Source organism: Dipteris shenzhenensis, chromosome 2 (assembly GCF_047967505.1).
Source record: "Dipteris shenzhenensis isolate YYH24624 ecotype China chromosome 2, Dip_SZ_1.0, whole genome shotgun sequence".
Lineage (NCBI taxonomy): Eukaryota > Viridiplantae > Streptophyta > Polypodiopsida > Gleicheniales > Dipteridaceae > Dipteris > Dipteris shenzhenensis.
This window is the reverse complement of record NC_141597.1, coordinates 41,371,964-41,384,685: the sequence shown is the minus strand read 5'-3', so window position 1 is coordinate 41,384,685 and position 12,722 is coordinate 41,371,964.

The window sequence follows — 12,722 nt, the reverse complement described above, 5'->3', positions numbered from 1 at the left end:
ACGAACCATCAAAGCACTCATTGCATTGCAAGTAGTTTAAGGGTGTATATATGCTAAAGGGGATTTAACAACCATCAAGAACCATAGGTAGAGAATAATATTGTTTTAACTAGGTGTACCACAATGTGTATACATGCTTTACGAAGTTAAATATTTGAATTTGAGACAAAGGTAATTTATATACATATGTTTGTCCTCAATTGTATCTACACCATCAACACTTATGGTACAAGGACCACCATGACTACAACGCTCTTTAAAATTAAGTTTTGGACAACAAGCTAGATGTTTGGCTTTCGATAAACAAATTGTTCCAATAGATTGATATGTTTATCTTGTGAGACAACTATTTTGCTAATGTTCTAGACTCTATACTTTTAATGGTCCACACTAATAATATCATATTATTAGTCATAGGGACTCTATACTGTTAATGGTCCACACTCTAGCCTCATGTGACATGTCATAGGGACCCATACACTCCATGCTCACTTTCATCTATCTCCTCTTCGCCTGTCTTAGTGCACAAAATGGGCAAAGCAATGCACAAAACACTCAAGTGTCCTCGAAACAACAAAAAGAAAGACCCATAACAACTCTTCAAATGAGAGTTCAACTTGATGAAATTCTACCATTCCACCTATATTTTTAGTATTATTAAAGACAAATAAATTAGTTTTGGGATGCCACTCCCCAAAACAGTATTTCTAGCTTTATTTAAATAGGTTATTAAATAATAATTAAAATATTCACATAGTGTTGCTCATTATTACAACTAAATAAGTTAACGTTGTTTTGATGTCATTTAGAAGAATAGACCAAGGGTGGCTTGCATTGTTCTCCAATGTGATCCTTTTTTAAAATGACCCATTGAAACATGTGCGTGTAAGCTAGTTTTGAGCCCAATCGGACACATGGACATGATTGAACACATGGACATGCAAGTCCCGATGACCCATGTATATATGTTGGTGAAAATGGGACCTCTGACCTCACCATGCCCACATCAAGAGTCGAATGGGACTCAAACTTTGCAAGAGCATGGAAACCATAGGGTTTAGGACCTGTGCAAACTTTGAGCCCGATTGGACACATGGAGATACAAATCCTAATGACCCATTCCTTATTTTGCTCCTTCTTTGATGCAACGAGGTGCATAGGGTGAAAATGGGCCCTCTGACCTCGCCGTGCCCACATCCAATGTCGGATGGGACTCAAACTTTGCAAGAGCATGGAAACCATAGGGTTTAGGACCTATGAAATATTTGGGCCCAATCAGACACATGGACATGCAAATACTAATGACCCATTCCATATTTTTCTCCTTCATAGATGCAACGAGGTACATAGGGTGAAAATGGGTCCTCTAACCTCGTTGTGACCACATACGATGTCAGATGAGACTCAAACTTTGCAAGAGCATGAAACCCATAGGGTTTAGGACCTATGAAAATTTTGAGCCCGATCGGACACATGGACATGGAAATCCTAATGACCCATTCCTTATTTTGCTCCTTCATTGATGCAATGAGGTGCATAGGGTGAAAATGGGCCCTCTGACCTCGCCGTGCCCACATTTGGTGTCAGATGCGACTCAAACTTTTCAAGAGCATGGAACCCATTGGGTTTAGGACCTCTAAAAATTTTGAGCCTGATCGGACACATGGACATGCAAATCCCAATGACCCATTCCTTATTTTGCTCCTTCACAGATGCAACGAGGCGCATAGGGTGAAAATGGGCCCTTTGACCTCGCGGTGCCCACATACAATGTCAAATGGGACTAAAACTTTGCAAGAGCATGGAAACCATAAGGCTTAGGACTTGTGCAAATTTTGAGCCCAATCGGACACATGGACATGCAAATCCTAATGACCCATTCCATATTTTTCTCCTTCGCAGATGCAATGAGGTGCATAGGGTGAAAATGGGACCTCTGACCTTGCTGTGCCCACATACAGTGTCAGATGGAACTCAAATTTTGCAAGAGCATAGAACCCATAGGGTTTAGGACTTGTGCAAGTTTTGAGCTCGATTAGACTCACAGACATGCAAATTCTAATGACCCATTCCTTATTTTGCTCCTTCATAGATGCAACGAGGTGCATAAGGTGAAAATGGGCCCTCTGACCTTGCTGTGCCCACATACGGTGTCAGATTGGACTCAAAACTTGCAAGAGCATGGAAAGCATAGGGTTTATGACTTGCATGAATAAAATAGAGTCAAATACAAGATGTGCATGACACTGTATAAAACCAATCATGTTGTATACAGTGAAATGCATAAAAAAAGTCCATGCAAAATACAATGGTGTGCTCACAATGTGAGACTATAAATCTCCAATACAATGACATGTAATAAACTAGCAACCCCCAATACAATGATACACCCTAAACTACTCCTTAGGGTCTAGTCTCATGCCAATAGTTGTTGCAAGTATGCTCTCCTGATCCTCAAGAGCAAGGCGCCATCGAGGAGTGGATGTCATCTTGTGGCTATGAACGTGAGTCAACTGAACCCTGATCACAACAACAAGATGGGAATACATGTACACCTCAGGATCTCCCATGTACTCCTGATACTCGAAGAAGTGACCACGCCTCTGTACCTGCTCAAAGTAGTACCTAGCTGCTATAATCATGCTGTGAGAATCAAAATGGATCTCATGCCCATACACTACATTCTGGTTGAGCACACTCTTCACCATAGAGCATCTCAATAGATAGTAATCCACGTGCTCAGCATTTCCCTCTTGAGCAATGACTGTGAAGATATCATCAATACGTAAGAGATCTATTAACTGGTCGTAATATATGCTAGAACTGAACCTTGCGTCCTAATCGTCATGTACCACCTCCTAGGGCTGGATGGGGGAAAGTATGCATTGCATCCATGGATTGGCCCATGGCACCATGGAACAATCAACATGGATGCATGTTGAGCAAAAACATGCAAAGCATCGAGAAAAGATCACGGGGTCTGAGTCGCCTGTGCTCCTGATAGAATGTAAATCAAGAGTGCCAAGCACGGTATGACAATCAAAAGGACTAGACCGATCAATGCTCCCTATGTCCACACACTAGAAAAACCATATGACCACCTTGTCATCATGCAACTCATACGAGGACAATGCACTAGTGCCTAAGTGCTGGGTACACCAAAAAGCAAGTGGCACTATGATGCAATTGGTGTCGTCGTGCAAAGAACACCTCACGCAAGCACCTCTCTCCTTTATCATGCCATGTCTCAAAGTAGCTCCACATCACCAAAATGCCCCTCTCACGGTGCCATTTGTAGAACTAATAAGACTGCCTAGCAGACTTGAACTCACCACCACAACCGTCAGACCAAAGCTAGTGCCACTACCATGTCACACCCCGATCCCTCAAGAAACTATCATGGAGAGTAAAACAATGCTACACAAAATGGGCATCATGCGAGCGATCATCACTAATGTAGAAGTGATACTCCTGCATAATGATGTGCAAGTCCATGGTTCTATCAATGCCATCCACCTAAGCCTTTGCATGATGATAGCTAATATGCACAAATATAGCCAGCTACAAGATGGCACATAAAAGACAATGAGGATGATGGAAAGAAATAAATTAAATGCACAAGAAAACACAAGTAAGAACAATACTCGTTCACATGTCACCTATTCGGAAAAATAATACTCTGATTGGATCTCATGCTGTGGTGCAAAGGTATAGTTCACCACAAACTCCACCACTGAGAAAACCACCCCTATGGGAAATGTGCTCAAGCAAGCACGGAACTATCGATCCTCCCACTTCATAGTGTGGGAGTGCTGTATGTAGTGGTACAACTTCCCTCGAAAAGTATGAATGAAAGCAACACGTGGAGTCTGCTACTCCACAAGTTGCAACCTCCTAGACTATGCACCACCATCTAATGTCAATGTGATGTACTCATACTGCTACCAATGCACAATCTCCACATCACTGACATCTAGCGGAACTGGTGGCACTCTAGCAAAGTGACCACACACCGTACAACTCCCCTCTACATAATCAAGGGAGTGGTACAAAGTATCGCCATCTCATGCACACAATATGGAGTGAGTGTGCGCCTTTTCAAATTGAGTGTACAACTCAATCTGGGTACACTCCAAAAGACATGCACTACAAGGCATAGGCCATTTTCCGACGGAAATACCGACGCTTTTTACATTAAAATTTTTTTTTTCACGGGCACAAAGGTTGCTATAAAAGTCGTTAAAATCGTCGGAAAAGGAGCGTCGCTATAAACCGTCGCTATATAGTGACTCTGTTAATCGTCGCTATATAGCGACGATGAAAACGTCGCTATATAGCGACACTGTTAATCGTCGCTATATAGCGACACTGGTAAACGTCGCTATATAGCGACGATTAACAGAAGTAAAAAAAAAGGGTTAGTGGGGCTAAACAGGGCTTCCTTTTGGCCCTGTTTAGCCCCACTAATCCTTTTTTTTTTTTGTAATTACAAAAGAAATTTTTTTATAACAAAATTTCCCTTGCTTGCAAGGTGATACAAAATTGTTCTTGTGAACGATGAGGAAGAAATGCATATACATATACAACTGTGTTTGTAACAAAATTACCCTGTGAAAGGGCGATACAAAATTGCTCAAATGAGTGGATATACAAAATGCTACTACCACTACTCATCCGAATCCGAATCCGAATCCGAATCGTCTTGTTGGCCTGTTCCTTGGTCCTCGACACCTGCGTCTTCTCCCTCGTCCCCGACACCTGCGTCTTCTCCCTCGTCCGGCACCTGCGTCCGATCCTTGCCCCTGTTGATCGCTCGTCTCTGATGATGGGACGCTTGAGCTTTGACCCTAAGAGTGAACCATATAAATCGAAAATTAGATTGGAACTTAAATTAAAAGGTGAGATTACAAGTAGGAGTAAACTTATACCGTGCGAGCAGCCACCTCAGCCCAATCGACTATCGCTCCCATTGCCTCTTGCTCAATGAACCACGGCTTTGTTCCTATCCGAAATGCGCGCCGCGTCTCTGCATCCGTAGGAAGACGACCCATCGCAGCTTGCTGTGGATCCAATTTATGAGAGTTAGAGTTAGCTAAAGTGCATGTAATATGTAAGTAAAACAAATAGAACAATACATTAAATGGGAAGAAGTAGACTTACCACGGTTGCCTCGAACGCATACCATCCGCCTGCACCAAAGTGTGAAGTACCTACGATGTCCAGCCGTCTCTTCGCAGCCCTCCTCTGACCCTCGAACATTTCGGGATGGTCCCTATGTTGCTTCTTGAAGTACTTCCAATCAGCTTTGTCTGCCCAGCTGGGTTTAGCCAACCCCTTTGTAATGGAAGTACGCAAGGTTGATCTGCGATGCTTTAGGACCAAACCCATGCGCTCGAGCATATAATTGTTATTAAACTCCACATTTGGCGGATTAGGATATCTTTGTTTTAACTCATCGATCACCGCCTGCTTCTTTTGGGCATCTTGATACCGCCAATCGATATTTATGCCGCTCTTGAAGTGATGACTCATCAACCTCCTCATGGCGGCCATCACTGCTTTGCCCTTTTTGTCTTCTATTATCTCTCCGGCAGATGTGATTTGATAGGAGAGATCCCCTGATGAGTAAGGGGGACTGACAGTAGCAGAGTCTGAAGGAGTGGAAGCTGCGCGACCGCTTTCGAATCGAGGAGTAGCTGTGGGAGTAGGAGAGGGAAAGGGATCTGACTGATATTGTGTCTCCGGACCAAGTGGAGACCTAAAGGAGCGTGAGTGTGCTGACTCGTCTACATCTCCTGAGTCAGCACAACATGAGCCGCCCATCCTACTCTTCCTTCCCTTGCGGGAGGCATGCGTAGGTGATGATCCCGCGGTCGAAGGGGCGCGAGGGGATGGCTGGGCAGTACGTCCACCCGTCGGTGTAGGGGAAGGAATTGCGGAGGTCCTCTGAGAGAGCAGAGAGAAGAATCTCGCTGCCTCCTCATCGCTCATCTGCGCTACAAACTCGTCGGGAGTCCCGACAAAGCCATGCGCAGCTAGCAAAGGAGTCCCCTGAGGGGTAGTCGCAGTGCTACGTGGAAGAGGGGTCAGACCAGGGGTAGTCACAGTGCTAGGACCGAGAGGAGTCGGACCAGGGGTACTCCTCGGGGTAGTCGCCTGAGAGGAATCAAAGTCCTCTGGAGCATATAGATCGTGAGCTCTCCTCCTGCGAGGCTGTCCGTACTCGTCGGATGAGCAACGTGATCCCATGTCTAACATAGACACAAACACGAAAACAGAAAACAAAAAACAAACATGAGCATTCTCATAGGCATAGGCATAGGCAAGAAGAAAGAAGAGGGAAAGGAAAGAGGGAAAGAAGAGGGAAAGAAGATGTAAAGGAAAGAAAAGAATGAGAATGAGGAAATAGAGAATGAGAGAAGGGGGAAATAGAGAAGGGGAAAGAGATGAGGGAAAATAGAGAAGGAGAGAAGGGGGAAATGAGAGAAGGGGGAAATAGAGTGGGAAATAGAGAATGAGCTTATGCAGAAATAGAGAATGAGCTTATGCTTCTCTCATTCTCTATTTCCGCATAAGCTCACGCATAAGCATGAGCTTATGCGGAAACTTAAGCATAAGCTCATGCACATGCATGAGCATAAGCATGAGCTTATGCTTAAGCATAGGCATCGGAAATAGAGAAGGAGCTTATGCATAAAATAGAGAATGAGTTTCCGCATGCTTATGCTCATGCGGAAAAAGAGAAGGAGCTTATGCAGAAAAAGAGAAGGAGAGAAGCTTATGCGGAAACTCATTCTCTATTTCCGCATAAGCTCCTTCTCTTTTTCCGCATGAGCTTATGCTTATGCTCATGGGTGAGCATGAGCTTATGCTCATGTTTTCGCATATGCGGAAATAGAGAATGAGAGAAGCATAAGCTTCTCTCATTCTCTATTTCTGCATATGCTCACGCAAAAGAGAAAGAGAAAGAGCTTATGCGGAAAAAGAGAATGAGAGAAGCATAAGCTTCTCTCATTCTCTATTTCCGCATAAGCTTATGCGGAAACTTACGCATAAGCTCATGCTCATGCATGAGCATAAGCATGAGCTTATGCTTATGCTTATGCTCATGCATGAGCATAAGCATGAGCTTATGCTCATGCGGAAAAAGAGAAGGAGCTTATGCAGAAAAAGAGAATGAGAGAAGCATAAGCTTCTCTCATTCTCTATTTCCGCATAAGCTCATGCAGAAACTTAAGCATAAGCTCATGCTCATGCATGAGCATAAGCATGAGCTTATGCTTAAGCATAAGCATAAGCATAAGCTCATGCTTATGCTCATGCGAAAAAAGAGAAGGAGCTTATGCTCATGTGGAAAAAGAGAAAGAGCTTATGCGGAAAAAGAGAATGAGAGAAGCATAAGCTTCTCTCATTCTCTATTTCCGCATAAGCTCATGCGGAAACTTAAGCATAAGCTCATGCTCATGCATGAGCATAAGCATGAGCTTATGCTTATGCTTATGCTCATGCGGAAAAAGAGAAGGAGCTTATGCGGAAACTTACGCATAAGCTCATGCTCATGCATGAGCATAAGCGGAAAAAGAGAAGGAGCTTATGCAGAAAAAGAGAAGGAGAGAAGCTTATGCGGAAACTCATTCTCTATTTCCGCATAAGCTCCTTCTCTTTTTCCGCATGAGCTTATGCTTATGCTCATGGGTGAGCATGAGCTTATGCTCATGTTTCCGCATATGCTCACGCAAAAGAGAAAGAGAAAGAGCTTATGCTTAAGCATAACCATAAGCATAAGCTCATGCTTATGCTCATGCGGAAAAAGAGAAGGAGCTTATGCTCATGTGGAAAAAGAGAAGGAGCTTATGCAGAAAAAGAGAATGAGAGAAGCATAAGCTTCTCTCATTCTCTATTTCCGCATAAGCTCATGCGGAAACTTACGCATAAGCTCATGCTCATGCATGAGCATAAGCGGAAAAAGAGAAGGAGCTTATGCAGAAAAAGAGAAGGAGAGAAGCTTATGCGGAAACTCATTCTCTATTTCCGCATAAGCTCCTTCTCTTTTTCCGCATGAGCTTATGCTTATGCTCATGGGTGAGCATGAGCTTATAATCATGTTTCCGCATATGCTCACGCAAAAGAGAAAGAGAAAGAGCTTATGCTTATGCTTATGCTCATGCATGAGCATAAGCAAAAGGAGCTTATGCTCATGCGGAAAAAGAGAAAGAGCTTATGCTTATGCTCATGCGGAAAAAGAGAATGAGAGAAGCATAAGCTTAACTCATTCTCTATTTTCGCATAAGCTCCTTCTCTTTTTCCGCATGAGCTTATGCTTATGCTCATGGGTGAGCATGAGCTTATGCTCATGTTTCCGCATATGCGGAAATAGAGAATGAGAGAAGCATAAGCTTCTCTCATTCTCTATTTCCGCATATGCTCACGCAAAAGAGAAAGAGAAAGAGCTTATGCTTATGCTTATGCTCATGCATGAGCATAAGCATGAGCTTATGCTTATGCTTATGCTTAAGCATAACCATAAGCATAAGCTCATGCTTATGCTCATGCGGAAAAAGAGAAGGAGCTTATGCTCATGCAGAAAAAGAGAAGGATCTTATGCGGAAAAAGAGAATGAGAGAAGCATAAGCTTCTCTCATTCTCTATTTCCGCATAAGCTCATGCGGAAACTTACGCATAAGCTCATGCTCATGCATGAGCATAAGCGGAAAAAGAGAAGGAGCTTATGCAAAAAAAGAGAAGGAGAGAAGCTTATGCGGAAACTCATTCTCTATTTCCGCATAAGCTCCTTCTCTTTTTCCGCATGAGCTTATGCTTATGCTCATGGGTGAGCATGAGCTTATGCTCATGTTTTCGCATATGCGAAAATAGAGAATGAGAGAAGCATAAGCTTCTCTCATTCTCTATTTCCGCATATGCTCATGCAAAAGAGAAAGAGAAAGAGCTTATGCTTATGCTTATGCTCATGCATGAGCATAAGCATGAGCTTATGCTTATGCTTATGCTTAAGCATAACCATAAGCATAAGCTCATGCTTATGCTCATGGGGAAAAAGAGAAGGAGCTTATGCTCATGCGGAAAAAGAGAAAGAGCTTATGCTTATGCTCATGCAGAAAAAGAGAATGAGAGATGCATAAGCTTAACTCATTCTCTATTTCCGCATAAGCTCCTTCTCTTTTTCCGCATGAGCTTATGCTTATGCTCATGGGTGAGCATGAGCTTATGCTCATGTTTCCGCATATGCTCACGCAAAAGAGAAAGAGAAAGAGCTTATGCGGAAAAAGAGAAAGAGCTTATGCGGAAAAAGAGAATGAGAGAAGCATAAGCTCATGCGGAAACTTACGCATAAGCTCATGCTCATGCGGAAATAGAGAAGGAGCTTATGCTCATGCAGAAAAAGAGCTTATGCGAATGAGAGAAGGGGGAAATAGAGAAGGGGGAATGAGAGAAGCATAAGCATAAGAGAATAAGAGGGAAAGGAAATAGAGAATAAGAGGGAAAGGAAAGAGAGAAGGGAAAAGAGAGAGGGGGAAAGAGAGAAGGGGGAAAGAGAGAATAAGAGAAGAGGGAAAAAAGAGAAGGGGGAAAAATGAGAAAAAGACAAGGGGGAAGACGGAAAGAGAGAGAGGGGAAGAGAGGGTTCCTACGCCCATCACTGCAGCTAGCGCTTAAGGCGCTAGCTGCAGGCCAATGCAAATAACAAAAATATTAAATGGAAAGAAGAGGAAGCACTTACCTGTAAAAGTATGTCCCGCTCGGTGTAGTGGACTGGCCCCACAAAAGAGAGAGTATGTCCCGCTCGGTGTAGTGGACTGGCCCTACAAAAGAGAGAAAACAACCCATTTTTTCAAATAAGATGTTAGTGGAAAGAGGAGATCACAAAAGCAACTTCTTGAAAGGAGACAAGGAAAGAGAAGATTGAGGAGACAAGGAAAGGAGGAGATTGAGGAGACAAGGAGAAAGAGAAGGAAAGAAATACAGGAAGAAGAGGTGAGTTTTCTTTCTTTCTTTCTTGAAATTTCGTTTTTTGTTTCAATCCTTTCAAATCAAGCATGAAAACTAGTTTACAACTTTAGCAATACAAGTAGAAACACTCACAAAACCAAAGCTAACAAACAAACAACCTACATTGTTGAAACAAACTCACCTCTTGAAGAACTTTCTTTCTGGAAACCAAAGAGGGAAAAAGGAGAGAGAGGGAGTACAAGAGGTAGGAGAAGGGTGAGGAGTGGGAAATAGAGTGGGAGGTTGCTTGGAATAGATGGGAGGTCATCGAAAATAGGTGGGAGGAGATTTTGGGTTGCTTACTTGAGAGATTAGGAATGGCTTATGCAAAACGCCGTGCGTTTCGTCGTTTCGGGTTTTAACCAATAGCGTCGCTATATAGCGACGCTGTTTCGTCGCTATATAGCGACGTTTTTAATTTAAAGCGTCGTTATATAGCGACGTTTTAAATTAAAAACGTCACTATATAACGACGAAACAGAGCGTCGCTATATAACGACGCTTACTGTTTATTTTTTTGTATAGCCTCTTGTGAAGCTCAAACATGCTATGCTTATAATTGTCAATATCTCCTCTTACTATATAGCCTTACTATATAGGATTTTTTGTTTCAATCCTTACTATATAGCGACGTCATTCTTTTTATATGGCCTCAAGAGAAGCTCAAATTAAACATGCTATGCTCATAATTGTCAATATCTCCTCTTCATGCTTATGTTGTGGTTTTATAAGTGTAGATGGAAGGGACGAGTGGAAGCTCATCCGCCGATGATGCGCCAACGCCCGGGAGCACGAAGTGGCTTACGGAGAGGTTATATTGTCATTGCACTCATTGCAAGCGAGAAGTACGACATCAACGTCGTATTATCATGCACCACTTGCGGATGTATGGGGCGGAGCTGGAACCAGTACCCCCGTTGGTGTTGCACATGTTGATGGATCATCGGTAAGTCAAAGCTATTTAAGTTCGCAATCTTATTGTATACCCGGAAATAGAAGATCTTCTATTTACAAGAATGAGCTTATGACAGGATGAGGAGGGTGACGAGGGTACACATATACCTTCTCACTTTCAACAAGACTATAGTCTCCCGGATGACGACGAGGGTATGGTCGACATGATGGATTCCATTTTTAGGGGCACTACATCCCACATACACGTGATGTCAGAGTCTGAGGTGAAAATGCGAGAGTTGCAATCAACACAATTATACGAGGGTGCTAGGATGTCTAAACTACGTGCTTGTCTCTCAATCTTGAATCTACAAGTACAGTATGGGTGGTCGGATACAAGTGTCTCGGCCTTAATGAGGTTAGCCCTTGCATTAATTTGACTCATTATTTGGATATTGTTTGTTTTGAGAATCATCATTTGGATAGTGTCTTTGTCATAGGTTGCTCCAAAAGATGTTGCCTGCACCAAATACCATGCCCGCATCAAGAGATGAAGCGAAAAAGATGCTAACAATGGTGGGTATGGATTATGATACCATCCATGCTTGCCGTAATGATTGTATTCTCTTTCATCGTGAGCATGGAGATTTGGCTAGTTGTCCAAAGTGTGGGGAACAACGATATAGAGATGACTTGCAGGGTGAGAGGATACCGGTAAAGGTCTTAAGACACTTTCCCATCATTGCAAGAATACAACACATGTTTCGATGCAAATCCATAGCGGAGTTGATGACATGGCATGCATCTCATCGGTCCACTGATCACACATTGAGGATTCCCGTAGATTGTGCAGCTTGGAAGCACATAGATAATCTGTGGATGGACTTTGCGAGAGAGCCACGCAACTTACATCTTGGGCTAGCCATGGACGGCGTGAATCCTTTCGGGTTACGCTCGACGTCTTGGTCGACATGGCCCATAGTCGTGGTGAATTACAATATCCCACCATGGCTAACAATAAAAAAGGGACACCTCATGCTTGCACTACTTGTGCCAGGAAAGTACAAGGCAAAAAACATGGACGTGTACATGGCACCTTTGATAGAGGAGTTACAAATATTATGGAGAGGAGTGCAGGTCTTTGATATTTCCAGAGCTCCTAGGCATACCAATGATATTTTGGTCAGGGGTATCTTGATGTGGACCATGCATGACTACCCAGGATATGGAGAGTGCGCAGGTACATGGTTATGTCTTTACATGTACAATGAGGGATTATGCTTTTTTTACTCTCTTTTGCACGCATGTCTTGTACTAACATATTCATGCACGCGTGCAGGACTTGTTACAAGTGGGTACCATGCTTGTCCTGTTTGTGGACCCGCTCTGAAATCGCTTGCACGCTACTCCAAACATATGAGGAAAAATGTTTATGAAGGTCATGCTCGATACCTTCCGCTCGACCATCTCGCACGTGGAGGTCAGCTTGATCCACCACCATCATATTTGAAAGCAAGTGATTGGATTCAAGCTTGGAGGGAGAATGGAGAGGAACCTCCTCCTGGTATGAAGAGGCTATTGATCTTTCACGAGCTTCCTTATTGGGGTCAGTTACAAATCAATCATCTCTTGGATCCCATGCATATCTTTAAGAATGTGGGGGCTACCATTTGGGCACACTTGGTTGGTTCCAAGGACTCGAGAGGAGTGCGAGAAGACTTGCGTGCTATGAATAGGATGTCTCGTTTGTGGCCCCAAGTGCATGCTTCCGGAAAAGTTGTCCTCCCGAAAGCAACGTGGATCCTCTCTACGAGGGAGGA